Raw genomic sequence first — 15770 nt, 5'->3', positions numbered from 1 at the left:
AGGTTTTGTGAATGCTGTCGGTGACAAGAAAGGGGGATACAGAATGTCCAGAACGGGGGGAGGGGGCAATATGTGGGAGGAGGGGGAGGGAAATGGGAAATGGGGAGGAGGCGGAAATTTTAATTAAAAAAGAATAAAATAAAAAAAAAGAAGTGAAAAAAAACAGAGTGTTCAGAACATCATTGCTAGGTGCTGGGCTGGGAACTGATAAGAAATCTTCAATTTTTTTGTGACAACAAGGTAAATTAACAGGAAGAATTATCATATTGATTAAATATAAATGGCTCAACTTTACAGAATGTGCCTATGACATAAAAATGGCTCTACACTAATAAAGACTAAGAAAGATTTCTCATATAGTATAAAAACTGAAAATTAAATTTAATTCATTGTCTCATGCTTCAATAAACATGGATCACATGATGACAAATAGTTGAGAATTTAACTATATAAATTAAAGTTATAATCTACTATAATTAATATCATGACTCAATTATTGGACCCAGAGGTTCCATGGCAATTGTCACAGTTCTATAAGGTATGCAAAAAGATATTCTAAATGTCTCTCTAAATGAGTTTATGTAATAAATATAACCCAGGTTGAATAGTGTTCTTCTTCATATAAAATATTTACAAATATATTTTGTAAGTATTTATAATAAAGGAGAGGCAAGGAAAGGTGCTGTGGGCCCTGAAAGTCATACACAGTCTAGTGATAGAGACCTTTACTTCTTGGCACAGTAGGTGGTACCAGGACTATACACTCCTGTTTTCTGGTCAGACTGTAACTGTCTTTTGTTTTATTTCTTTCATTTTTTTCATGAAAAGAGATAGGAGAAAAATAGAAACTGGTGAGGGGAAAGAATCAATTTGGAATATAACAATACCAATGTTGCATTGTTTTATAAAATAGTGACTCATTTATTCTCATACTAATAAGAATTGTCTGGCTTCATTCATCATAAACAATTCACACCTGTATAGATAGTTACCCAAACCTAATCATATTATTAGTCTTTAAAAGTTAACAAGTATAGCCGGGCGGTGGTGGCGCATACCTTTAATCCCAGTACTTGGGAGGCAGAGGCAGGCGGATCTCTGTGAGTTCGAGACCAGCCTGGTCTACAAGAGCTGGTTCTAGGACAGGCTCCAAAACCACAGAGAAACCCTGTCTCGAAAAACCAAAAAAAAAAAAAAAAAAAAAAAGTTAACAAGTATATACATATTAACCATTGAATGCTAGTCATTTTATATTCAAAACAAAAAGATCCGTGTTACTGAAATTTGTTGATGAGTAAAACCAGCACAAGATGAGAGGAAATAACGTTAGCAGTGATGATGGGCTCGGTGTCTTCAAACTCGAGCTAGCCTTGTTTTTTATAACCTGCTACTGTAACAGAAATGATAAAGATGGTATGAAAAACAAATTACTTATTTTGTCCTGTGTAAATCATCATGTCTGTTTCTCCTAATTATGAATCTCACAATGACACAGACTGTGTTTTGAAGGATGGACATTATGATGAACATCTTTGAACAAGTAACTTTCCAGGGCCCATGCCTAAAAGCTGACTTCAGACCAGTGGCATGTTGGAGGAGGCCGTGGGTTGCCTCCACCTCCTCACATGACCAGATAGCATCATCCACCTATGCTCTTTAAAGGAGATGTACAAGTAATCAAATAGAAACCATCTCTGTAACACAGACAGCTCTCAGAGAAACTTGCTATCTGATGGTTTTTTTAATTCCCAGTTAGGGTGGCATCCACCCAATTCACAAACCAGTCACTATATGCATGGGTTTTGGGGACTTTAAGACTTGGTGAACTAGGAGATGGTTCATCCTGTAAATTTCAGTGAAAAGTCAACATTATTTGTCATAGTCTTTTTAAGAGTCATAAAACAGCTTTGCTTTATTTTATTTAATACAAATGATTTATTAGAAAATATTTTCTGATTAGGGTTTAGTTAAAACAAAGATTTACATATGAGGAGATTTTTAACAAAATAAAAAATAATAAAATAACCCAAAAGTTATCATATTAAATTTGGACAAGGCAATATAACAGAAGGAAAAGAGCATCAAGAGAAGGCACAAGAATCAGAGACTACTCATTCACGCACTTGTGTCCCATAAAAATATTAAACTGAAAGCTATATATATGCAGAGGACCTGGTGCAGACCTGGGCAGGCCCTACACTTGCTGTTTCTGTTTCTATTAGTGTCATAGTTTTTTAAACTTAAAGAAACATAAATGTGAAACACTGAATAAATGTCTATGTAACATGTCATCAATGAGTAAGACACTAAAACTTGTTTTTTCAGAAAAAAAAATGATCTCTGTCTACTTTTAGTGTCACCTGCATACACAATTTATATTTATTTAATTTGTGTCTTTTAGAAGCACTAATTTCCCACATGGGGATGCCTGGCTGAGTTCACAGCACAGAGAATGCAGAAAAGCAAGACAAAAGAAAACAGGTACAAACCAGAGCAAATGGTTTGCTTCAAAGGCTTGCCTTTAGTAACCTAGTTCTGTCAGAGAGGATCCATCTCTGGAGAGAGTCCATATCCCTTAAAACTGTGTCACCAACTGGAGAACACAATCTCAAAACATGAGCCTGTGGGGACACTCCGTATTTAAATCCTAACAGTCTAGTTAAACTGATCTACTGGCACAGAGTTTCCTCCTACATAACCTAGTTGGCTTTAAATCATTACTTCATTCCTTTATCAGCACCGAAAAGGCCTTTACTTGTTACTTTCAGATAAATGTGCCAAGCACGAGAATGTTTGGTCTTCTGAGCCGAGTACTTGTGCAGCTTCCTGCCCTCTGTGTTCTTCCTCTCTCTGAAGACTATGTTGGGTTCTTGGTCCTGGATTCTCTGAGTGCCAGATTAACTCTAATTTACATTCTGCCACTGTGATGAAAATCACCAAACATGGCTTGATGGAGGAAAAGCGTTATTTGGCTAAAGGTTGAGTCTATCACTGAAGGAAGCCAAGGCAGGAAACTAGAAGCTAACCAGGTCTAAAGTAAAACCAAAGAGGAATGCCTTGTATTGGCTTGCCCCAGGGACTTTGTCAGCATGCTCTTTTAGAGAACCCAAGATGATCTTCCCAGTGGCAGAACCCCCTATAATGGTCTATGTCCCCCCACATTAATGATTATACAAAAAATGCTTCAAAGATATGTCCATAGGCCAATCTGATAAGGATAATTCGACAACTGAGGAGTTCTCTTCCTCGATGACTCTAGTTTGTGTCAAGTTAACAAAACTACCAAGCACAGTAGGTATCAAACAATAGGCTTTATACTGTCTGTTACAGTTTTGTTCTCCTTAGACTAAGAATTATAAGAGAACCATCTCTTTAATACCATGTGATACCTCTTGGGGAAAATTATTCATAGCTACTGGGCAAGGAAAGTCCTACAAATGATATACTTTAACTTTTGCAGTTTCCTGCATTCTCATTAATTACAGAAAATGTCAGATTAATGAACTCAAGACATAGCATATATTTTAAATTTTTATTTTTATTCACAGGAATAAATCCAAGTCACATGTTAGATATACTTTACACAGCAAAAATTTTATATTTCAGAAGCTAAGTAAGTGTTGACCAGGATATCTGAATCCCGGACAATTCTTGAAATAGCAAAAACATAAAACTTTTATGCGTGTATCCCACCCACAGTGATCAGTATGCCATTTGCAGCACATCGGTTTTCATTGTTCACACTGAAGAACTTTTTTTTTTTTTTTTAAAATGAGGTTCCTGAACAGGAAGATGTATGAGAAAAAAAGAGAACAAGTTGTTTTTTTAGTTGTTACTTTCCTGTTTATTTTGTTTCATAGTCTCTAAGGAAAATTAGAAGAAACAGTAAAGAAAGAACAGGTATACGGAATTGCTACAGAATGAAGGTAAGAAGTGACAAGGTACACAAGGACAGGCATGCCTATTGGATACAGGGTGAGTTAGAACTGAAGAATTAAAAAAATAGTACAAACAAAACAGTGGGCGTAAGGTGCAAAGAAGACAGATACTAACAGTTAACTAACTACACTAGAAAACCAGAGACAGCAACAGAAACTGAGAGCAGGTAAATTGCAAGCAACCTCTGAAGTAAGGATACTTGTAAGTGTTCTAAAACAAGGTCTGGTGAGTGGACTTTAAGCAAGATGTTTGCATAACAAGTTTAATATATAAAGCTTCAAGTTGTATTTATCCAACATACTGTCTAATGGTTTGTCAATGAACTAAGAACTCTTAAAAATGCTCCATACCTTTATCTGAATTCTGGGCTTTCTGATTAGGTTATTGTCCTGAAATATGATACTCCTCAACTCTGTAACAGGGAAAGCAATTTTTCTATGGCAGCAGACGTTAATGATAACGAGGTATAAAGCTATTCAGAAAAAAGATATCTTTTAAAAGTTTACTATTCCTCTCCTTGATAAGTTATTAATAATATGGCAAAATGCAGTTATAAGAAAATAATGGTTTTTGTTATTGTGCTTATGCGTGAGTGAATTTATTTTCAAAGATTGCTGATTATATTTGCATTTTTATATTAAAAGTTAAATGATATTAAAGATACATAAAACCTATGCATTCCAAATATTGATAAGGGCTGGATACAGGGATTGCAATTCAAGCCTCTACTGAAATTCTGACTCATATAAAATTCATATCTTTGCTCTATGGGCATCAATGTGTTATCCTTTGAGATTGGAAACTACCATTCTTTAGACCTGGGACTCCCCTGTTCATAGTGTTTTAAAGATACTGGATTGTGTGTGAAAAAGTAAATCTTGTATACCAACCATCCCTGACACTACATTCATCCAAGTCTTTAAGATTCAAAAGGAATGAAAGCAATCTGAAGAGAGAGTTGGATTGTCTAGCAGCAGAAGACATTAAAATTCACAAATCTTGGTTGTCATTCCTAGCGTGACCTGCTGATACTGCCACGTGTATTTCATTGCCAATTATAATTGAGTGTCTCTTAGCCACAGGAGAAAGGGAAAGAGGCTGTCTAGATGGATGGAATCTTCGTATTTCCCTTCACATTTGCAAGAATTCTTATTTCAAAAATTTACTGTCTACAATTTAGCCCAAACAATAAATATGCTCAAAAGTTTCTTCAAACAAGAGAAATGAAAAGGGGAAGTTCTCAGATTAAAGGTACTGGTGGGTGTCCATTTAACCCTATCATTCAGATAAGCCATTGACTTTGCCAACCAGTGTTATCTCTTCTCCTTCATAGTGGAAGGTTTTAGATCACTGATCACGTTTACTTTTGAGTTGTACATTATAAAAAGTATTTTCATGTTAAAATCATCAGTGGCTAGCTTTCTTAACAATTTTAGGTGTTCAGGTGTACATGTGGTATATGCCTGTACATACATGTGGATAGGAGCAAGATACATTCCTTATTGCCCTGCCTGCTATATTTAAGATAGGGACTCCTACTGCACTTGAAGCTCCCCCTGTTATCTAAATGGGAAGGCCAGTGAACCCTAGAGACCTGCCCATTTCTGCTACCCAGCAAGGAGATTACAGATGTGTGCCTCTGTTTTTACACAGGTTCTGGGATCTTAAGTCAGTTCCTCATGCTTGAGCAATAGGCCTGTTACTCACTGAGCTCTCTCCTTGGCCCTTAACATCTTAAAGAAAACTCATCCGTCATATCAAAATGCCGCCACATACAGAGAGAAACAATGTAATTCAAGCTACAGTAATCAGATGCTTATTTCCTGAAGCAAACATACTGCAAAATCAATTTGTGGACTCATTACATAAATCCATATTAAACTATTTAGTCTATATTTAACACTATACAAGAATAGTCAAGGGAGCTAAATGGATTTTATTTCTAGATTTCTGAAAGCCAAAGTTAATCCTTCCACTTCTAGTTTATTTCTCAGTGCCTGCTACCGACAGAAGGAGAGACGGAGAGAGAAGAAAAAGACGTAACCATTCTTACCTTCAGACATTTGAAGCTAATCAATTCAATATGTTCCAGCCCACCCCTGATAGCACTCACAGCTATTTTATGTTAATGTGTAATCCTTTAACTTGCTGTTCCATGATGGCAGTACAATGAGGCCATTCCTCAAAGCAGAGTAAAATGTGTCCAGCAAAAAAGGAATCATTTCATCAGAAGGAGAATGACCCACTTATATTCTATCAAGGAATGAGAGATGCATAATAAAACCCTGTCACGGGCTCCCTTAAGCTTTTCATTACCATCAGTAAAGCCAACAGCATACAGCATTCCCAGTCAGCATCAAATGCTCCTTTTCAATTCAGATGCTAACTTCTAACCACTTCTTCCTTCATGCTATTCTTGGAATCCTTCTTTCTGTACAGGAGCAGAGTTGTCACTCATTCCAGTCCAGTCCATATTTATTCCCCCGGGATACTGCAAAATATTCTACATTCACTTTTATTTTTCCAGTCTATCAAATACACACAGAAAAAAATACATTTTATTTCCAGTTTGCTTCTCAATTTTGTCTGTTTCCACTGGCAAATTTCCAATTACAGGCTGTTCGATTCTTTAAATATTTACTTCTATTGAATCATATTTACTATATCATTACTTACACCTAGGATTATCAATTAAATTATGTATGTTTCTAGGATTTTCATGAATCACAGAAAGTCTGCCATTGTCAGACCTTCGGAAGATGCTGAAAATGCAGATGTGATTAAGAGATAGCCTAGGAAGAGCTCCCAATCCTGGCTCTGTCATCAAGATGAACTGGTCTGGGACATCAAACGGAAGATGAACTGAAGACATTCTTAGTGTTTGTTACTTCTTTCCTAGTGGCTGTAACACCAACCACCTACTCAAAAGTTTAGAAGTTTTTCAGATTCCTAATATACCTAGGTACTCATAGTAATAGAAATTTTTCATTTTTGCAATCATCCCAACTACATCTGCTTGTGTCTGTGTGTCTTTGTGTGTATGTCTGTGTGTGTGTGTAGTTGTAGTAAATGTCCTTATAAGTGCCCAACAATAGACTATTGAAAGTATACCATATTAACTGCTTTTCTTCTTTCTGGTTTCATTTCCTGCCACCACTAATGCATCTGACCATGGTATATCTTTAACAAGAGTTGAACAAGGGGAACAACAATAGATACACTGAAGTGGACTTAAAAAGAAAAAACAAAGGCACTCCAGAAGGCTTCCATTCTGCTCAAACAGCTATATGGATATTAAAAACAGAAAATATTCTCATCCCCAAGAAAGAGCACACAGACTGGCCAAATACCGAGACCAAATAGTCAGCCATGAAACTTATCAGGCTTCATCTATGTGTTGGAATTCATGAAATAATGGTCCTGTATTTGAAAGAAAGCAAAGGAGATATATGGGATGGTTTATATAGAGGAAATGAAATGGGGAAGATTATAAATTTATTACCATCTCAAAAGATAAAAGAAATAACTTTAAAAGTAAAAATTAAGTAATCTTTAAAGGAATATACCTAGAAACACAGTTATCATTCACATATAAGCCATCAATATGCTATATAACTTTAGGCTTATTTACTAAGTATTATGATTATTTTTGTGGGACTGGAAAGATTAAAGAGAACAAAGTAACATACATAGAAGAAAAGCAACTGCCTATTTTCTTTTTTAAAAACTTATTTTGTGACTGTTAGTGATTCACTTCAAGCTGGGAACAAAATAAAACAGCGAGTAAAAGGAAGTCTTAATACGATAGGAGCCTTGTCATTCTCTCTGAAGAATGGCATTGCTATCTAAGACAAGATTAGAATACCATCAACAACAAACAAAACAGCACAATCAACACGGGTTCTGTTAGACTTTAAGGATAATTAGCTGAAATAATTAAACTTTCCTTAAAAAGAATCTTCCAGCTTTGGAAATAGACTTTTCTTAAGCATGTGAAAACTATAAAGGAACATGGTAATTACAGAACATGGTGATTCCACGGCGGTTGTATCACAAGTCTCACGCACCATGGTTAAGACCTTCCCCATATTTGACAAGTGGAGTCCATATTTCAATGAATTGTCTACCTCTAGCACCTCCTAAGGCCACAGGTCCTATGCAATTACAGAAGAATCACATTCAGTTGTTTGGTAGGTGCTAGGGGAGTGGCACAGAATCTCGGGTGAGAATCCAATTACCCTCTCCCCCTGCACATTCTAGGAATGGCTTTCGACAGACTTTCTCAAGACAGGCTGGGTCAAGAGAGCCTCTTAACAGTAGTTATGATCATAAGCAGTTATAGCTGCTTTGGTGGAAATGATGGTGACTCGTCTCACAGACAGGAATCTACAACACAAATGGTGTTTTCCTGTAAGACTCCCCAAATTTATTCCATTCCTAGTCTGCATTTAATTATGGCCTCTGACACAGTGTTAAGCTGAATAGACATCATGTGGATGGCAGTTTCTTAGGAAATCATAATAATTTCAATCTTCTCCTTTATCGCATATTCCTGAACAATTCTGACAACTCCCAATCTTTACCCATTTATTTAAGCAGACTGCTATGTGGACAGAACGTAGATTGTCAGTCACGGCACAGTAGCTGAGAGTGTGGGCTGACAAGTCAGGTGGATGCCTTCAAAGTTATGTCTCCTTAGTCTTTTGGCTCATTTCCCAGGGACCAACCTCTTCCACAAAGCTTGACCATAGATCCTCACTTGTTTTATGGGATGAATCAATTTTTGCTATGTTTCAAAGAATTCCAGATGTAACATAGAACCTAACACTTGGCAAACTCAAGATAAGGTTCAATCATTGTCAAACATGAATGCACTACTCCTAGTTTCTCAGTATTAGGGATGCTATCTGCATTTTTTAATCTATGAAATGAAAACAGTTATATCTTCTAAGCATATTATCCTAATGATGAGAATAATTATGTTTCTAAGGTTAGAGTAAGAAGTTTCTAACAAGATGGTTCTTCAGATTGCTACTTTCTTTCCTGCTTTCTGGTTTCTTTGTGCTGATCGCTCACCTAAGTAGAACAGGTTATAACTGTTGACATGTGCTTGTTCATAAACTAATATGATATGTGTTTTTAAACTACTCTTCAGATTAAAACATTCTAATCAAAAAGCTTATCACTAAGACATTTTCAGTACTTGAATGAGCAGACAATATTCTGATGAGTTTAGGAACCAATGTCAAAGGTAGCATCACAAGTACATATCTAAATCCCTTGTATGTTTTAGTTTTTCCTACTGCTTATCTGATATTATTTTCAAGTACATATTTTAATTTTAAAATTTCAAAAAATGGGCTGGAGAGATGGCTCAGTGGTTAAGAGCATTGCTTGCTCTTCCAAAGGTCCTGAGTTCAATTCCCGGCAACCACATGGTAGTTCATAACCATCTGTAATGAGGTCTGGTGCCCTCTTCTAGCCTGCAGACATACAGACAGAATATTGTATACATAAAATTTTTTAAAAATATATATTTATTAAAAAGTAACATAGTTTTTGATTAAAATATCTGTGTATCTCCATTTGACTTGTGAGTTGAGATATATTTTATGAAAGGTATATTCTACTAAAAATTTTATCTTAAAATTTATGGATAACACATTTATTCTGTGATGTATTTATATCTCTATATTGCAATTTTCATTACACTTATTACCACATCATAACAAATGTTGGAAAAATCATAAACAATGATGCATCTCAGAAAATTCTACATAATGGTATTTTCTATCATAGCCTAATATAATTCAACAATCTTGTCATTAAGAGCTAGTAAGAGCACATAGCAGCGAATAACCACAAACTTAGCTAAATGTTGTTCATATTATGTTTTCTGTGCCAGAAGTCATGTCTTCATCTATAGAAAATTAACATAACCTCCAGTGAAACATTTTTTAGCACAGTGATGTGCATTTTCAGCCTTATAAGAAAGCATAATCAAACATTCTCATTTACTGGGATGGATAAGCACTATTCATTACAGTCATGCCCCAAGGCTCAGCCAACATTACTATGTTCTGTCTTGACATAGTCCAAAGGGATCTGGTCAACCCACTCACTTTGTAATTTACTTTACTAAGCCATTATACCGGTAACATCATTTTAGTCAGGTCAACTGAGAACGAAATGACAACTTCATGGGATGCTCTGGTCAAAATCACATGCCTAGAGGGCAGGCGATAAAATCAGTAAAGATGGTGTGTATGACCCATTGTACAAGTAGAGATTTCAGTGGTACTATATTTTGAGAAATATCATGGTATATACCCTACAAGTAAAAAAAAAAAAAAGTGCACATCACTTGTCCATAAAGCTAATAGAATTATCTATGGGTTAGGCATTTGGGATTTTCAGGCAATATATGCCTTTTGTGATGGTTTCCCATGTAATTTAAAAGGCTGTCTTGGGCAGTCCAGGCTATGTTGTTAGCATCCCTGACATTTGTGTCACATTGCCTTTTGGATTCTATAATATTTATAATGTAGGGATGAAGGCATTTGTGTAAAGATCATGGCAAGCCCCAGTAACAAAATCACAAACAAAACCACGGAGCATTCTTTAGCAAAGTCAGATCACTTCTATGAGAGGTATAAATGTCATTTATAAAATTGCCTTTGAAGTGTGTTACAGGAAACAAGATAGCCAGCCATGGGAGAATCACTAATTAAGTGGCCGGAAGTGATTATCATGAACAGCACTAGCTATATCTAATAAGCCTAAATAAGTCACCAGGTCAAGGGACCTTCATCATTGTGATACCCTAAATATATTATACCAAGAACAAGCAGGGCAAGAACATGTGCTTCCAGAAGTCCATTCACACTGACTTTTAAACACTCTTGCACAAGAGGAATTTTCTTTCTCAATTCTAACGTATCTGGAATGAGACTCAGGAGGCAATGATCAAGTTTAACTGAGTATGATGGTATATAATTCTTATCCTAAAGCCTTACATAAAATGCACTGAAGGGGAGACATTTCCCATTGAGAAGAACATTTTAACATGCAAAAAGCTAGAAATGATCCAAGCTAAAACTACATATACACACATTCATACATCTCTCTCTCTCTGACACACACACACACGCGTGTGCACATGCACACGCGCGCACACACACAATGTTATAGTTTAGTTGATTTCTTACAGATTGAGAAGAGGAGTGATTTGATGATCAGAAACACAGACATTTGGGGGAAGAGGCCTGCAGATGGGCTTAGGGAATTAAACAGAAAGTGAAAAGAGCATTGAAGTTTAGGTCAAAATAAATCACATCCTTCTCAGAAAAGATGCTAAGCAAGTAATCATGAAGTGTAGGAAAACCAGCTGGTTGATCACTCAATCTCCACTCCCAATGGTAGCATATCAGCGGTGCAAATGAAGAGCACAAGACAACCAAGACGAAGACTCTACTGGACCCATCAGCATAGGCTCCTGCTCCTTGAAGCTACTGTACTTGCTGAATACATGACTGAGTAGCAACAAAGACAAATGTTAAGCTCCTATTAAACATCATTTGGAGAAGTGGGGATGGGGGAGGGGAGTGGGGGGAGGGGGCAATATTTGGGAGGAGGGGAGGGAAATGGGAAACGGGGAGCAGGTGGAAATTTTAATTAAAAAAGAATAAAAAATAAATAAAAAAAAAAAACATCATTTGGGCACCAGCTAGACTTTTGGTGTAAGGTTTGGATTCCATACCCTCTAGAAGTACAAGAAATTCATGGACTAGACTAGACACATAATATTACTCAAGGATTCAGTTTGCACTTGTGTCTCAGAGTTATTAAAATACTTCAGATTTCTAATAACTCTGCAAAATCCCAAGTAACTTATTTTGTAAGGAAAGTTGTGGGTGTGAATACATGATAATGGGATCTGGTGATTCTATTCAGCCATGGAAATGCTGCTGGCTATATATATATACATATATATGTATATATATATACAAACAAAGCAGAACATGTAGGTTATATTTGAGGAAGTGAATTATAGATAATATTCTAAAATTATTGGGTAGCTTCCACTGAACTATAGTAAATTGTCTAAATCAATGACCAGTATTTGTTGCCATGTCCTCAGCAGTTATAATAAGTAGTCGTAAGAGGCTGAGATAGTTTTGGGCCTGTTCAACATCACTAGCTGACCTACTTAAGGAATCTATTTCTGGTTCCTGCAACTGTGTACAGGCTCTACAGATTTAGAAGCTCTTATTCTCAGAGAAGGACTGTTACCATCATTTTACTTTAAGCACTTGGTGGTGCCTTGTCATTTCTGGCAATACCACCTTGCAAAGAACAATTGCTTAAGTCAAATGGGTGAGAAAATAGGAATAAACATGAAGACATACAGTTGCCCAGCCATTTCCATTGCTATTCACACTAGCTAGAAAATGGAAACAACCTAAATAATCTTCAAATGATGAATAGATAATGAAAATGTGTTACATATACACCATGGGTTACTATTCAGCTGTAGAGAAGAAAAAGTATCATGAATTTTTCAGGTAAAAGGATGGAAATAGAAAAGAACAAATTGAGTCAATTAACCACATCCAGATAAACAAACAAGACACAATTTCTCTTCTGAGGTTTTTTAGCTCCAAATATTCACATTTCTTACAGAAATTTCAGAAACCAGAAAAAATAAAAACTGATCGAGGTAGAGACAGAGTCTCAATTTGGAGCAACGGTCTGAGCTCTTAAGGTCCAAATGAGGAGCAGAAGGAGGGAGAACATGAGCAAAAAATCAGGACCACGAGGGATGCACCCACCCACTGTGACAGTGGAACTGATTTATTGGGAGCCCACCAAGGCCAGCTGGTCTGGGACTGAATAAGCATGGGTTGATTCCGGACTCTCTGAGCATGGCGGTCAATGAAGACTGATGAGAAGCCAAGGACAATGGCACTAGGTTTCGATCCTAATACATGAACTGGCTTTGTGGGAGCTTAGCCTGTTTGGACGCTCACCTTTCTGGACGTAGATAGAAGGACCTTGGTCTTCCCGCAGGGCAGGGAATTTGGACTGCTCTTCAGTAACGAGAGGGAGGGGGAATGGAGTGGGGGGAGGAGAAGAGGAGTGGGGATAGGGGGAGGGAAGTGGGGGGAGGGCAATATTTGGGAGGAGGGGAGGGAAATGGGAAATGGGGAGCAGGTGGAAATTTTAATTAAAAAAGAATAAAAATAAATAAATAAGTAAAAAAAAAAATAAAAAATAAAATAAAAAAAAAACAAATTATATTTTTGAACCTCAAAAAAAAAAAAAAAAAAAAAAAAAAAAAAAAACTGGCCATTGCTGGAGTAGAGTTGTGGGGAGCAATAGAGAGGAAATAGCAAGGTACAAGGGATCTGACAGAGGAACTGGAAACACAGAAAGCTATTTACAGAGAGAAAAGGTGATAAATACAGAAGAAAGAGGGTAAAATAACAGTAAGGATACCCAGAAAGTCATAAGAAATCATCTTATTAACGCATATAATTTCAATAAAATTTTCTCTTCTGAGACGACTATGCTTCCTTCAAAACCCAAATAAAAATTCAAGATGAGACATGAGAAGCACTCTTTTGAGTTATTGATCAGGGTTTTCAAAGAAACTCTGAAAACACAAGGATTATTGCTATTGCTCTCACTTGTACTCAGAGGTGGAAGGTAAGCTCCTGTTGTACCATCATGGGCTCAGAGGACACTGGGAGGAAACTGTACCAAATGCTCCCTCATGGAGGACTAGCTTTCATGGTACCAGAAGACACTGCACATGTTACAAAAGAGGGGAGCAACCAACATCTCTACAAGTTCATGACATTTACAAGTCAGAATGATGACCATCAGGGTTGAATAGCGGCACACATAATTTGCTTGGAACCCAACATCTCTCCATTGGATTTAAGATCCATCTAACAAGAGGGAAATCATGTCTGGTACCAGCATCCAAGTCAATTACCCATGTCGTGAGAAGTCATGGATCTTTAAAGTGAATCTACAACATTACTTCCTTAGCCAGCATGATCCTAATTATATTCTAAATAGTTTTCCTTATACTCACTATAAGTGTAGTCTTAAGCTGTCCTCAAATAAATTTCTTAATGCAACAGATGGAGACCATTACAGAAAACCACAGCCAATCAAAATGTGGAGTTGCTGAGCCCAGTTCCAAGGACACATCTCTAAAACAATTCCAGAACCTAAGGCTTGGGGACTATTGTGGAAGAAGGGGTAGAAAGACCATAAAATACAAAAGGATCAGGGAGTTTGCCATGAGTTTGTGTCTCCTAAAAATATCCAAAGAAGAAGCATTAACCATCATGACTGCACAAACATGAGCTGAATAAGAACTACAATAGACTTTTGAACACAGACAAAGAACTGCAAGCAACTAAGGAATGTTGAGAGCAGGAGAAATAGTTTGCATTGGGTAAGAGCACATCAATGAGTTATCTAGTCCAAAAGGTCAGCCCTAAAAACATACATCTAAGTAACATTATACAGATTGAGCAGGTTATACTTATGTATTTGGGTGTATATACACATATGTATGTACCCATGGTTAATTTCATGATATGAGACTACGGGAGTGAGGAGAGGTATATATATGTAAGCACTTGAAGCACTGAAAGGGAAGGGGAAAATGATGCAATTATATTATAATCTTAAATTAATAAAAATTTTATCTAGAATATTTTGGTATTTTTGCTATCAAATTATATGTGGAATTATACACTTTATTTATTATTTAAAATATTTTATAATAAATAAGAGATAACATATTTATATATACATATATACACAATACATATATGTGTGTTATACATAGACACAGCTCTCTAAAAAAGAGTGATTTTTTATCAGTAAAAGATAAAAATATGATAAACATAAAACATTTGTCATTGATGGAAAAATCAACATTTTCTCTCACTCTCCCAATCTTTAGAGTTTTAAGAACTCCACGAGATTATAGCATTCCTTTGGCATGTTTACCACCACAATATGATGCGATCTATATTTATGAGTCTATCACATTTTCGAGATTGTATGGTTTATAGTTATTGCTGATCTCAATGCACTCCCATCATTTCAGAATTCATTTCTAATGTCAAAGTCTGCCATACAGCCATATCCTCTTGATTAGCACAGGGTTGGCTCCTTGTTTGAGGCCCATGCAGAATGAAGGACAAAGTGAATGACAATCTTTTATTTGTTGAGAAGTCTCTATTTGTTAAGGAGAATTGGACGAGTGTTATTAAAGTGATATGGCTAACTATCCTGAAAATCTCTTTACTGCTAGTCACATTATTGTTCTTTGTAATAACTTTGATAACTGAGCTATATATCTGCAGGTTAAGTGAGCATTAGTGTTAAAATATTTGTTCATTAATTATATCCTTGGAAGGTAGAAGATAGTGGAATAAAACTTTGATTTTTATTCATCCAGATAAGTACTTTTTTTTCTTGATACTAAAGAAAATGATGGGTTCAATAGTCAATGTTTTTGTAGCAACTTACAGCCTACAGTTCCTTTCAAATACACTATTATTCAAAACCCTTTGTGTGGGTCTGTGTCTATGCGAGATTACTTGTATGAAGGTACACACATCTGCATATGTGTGATTCAGTCAAAGCAGAGGACAATCTTAGTGTTGTTACTCAGACTCCTTTCCCTTTACTTTGACATTGGATTTCTGACTGACCTGGAACTCCCTCAACTATGTCTCTGCGCAATCTGGTTGTCATCACCGAGATGATAAATGTCTGTTAGTATATATGTTTTGATGGGT

At 36.3% G+C, this 15770-nt stretch overlaps 1 protein-coding gene across 3 annotated transcripts in view; it reads right to left on the bottom strand.

Annotated features, from left to right (window-relative positions):
• Dcc (DCC netrin 1 receptor) overlaps positions 1-15770 on the bottom strand; it is a 1032721-nt gene that overhangs the window by 377483 nt on the left and 639468 nt on the right. The gene's annotated exons all lie outside the window — the stretch shown is intronic.

This window comes from Chionomys nivalis, chromosome 14 (genome assembly GCF_950005125.1).
Source record: "Chionomys nivalis chromosome 14, mChiNiv1.1, whole genome shotgun sequence".
Taxonomy (NCBI): Eukaryota; Metazoa; Chordata; class Mammalia; order Rodentia; family Cricetidae; genus Chionomys; species Chionomys nivalis.
The sequence above is the reverse complement of the archived record's forward strand: the minus strand, read 5'-3'. Positions and strand labels throughout refer to the sequence as shown.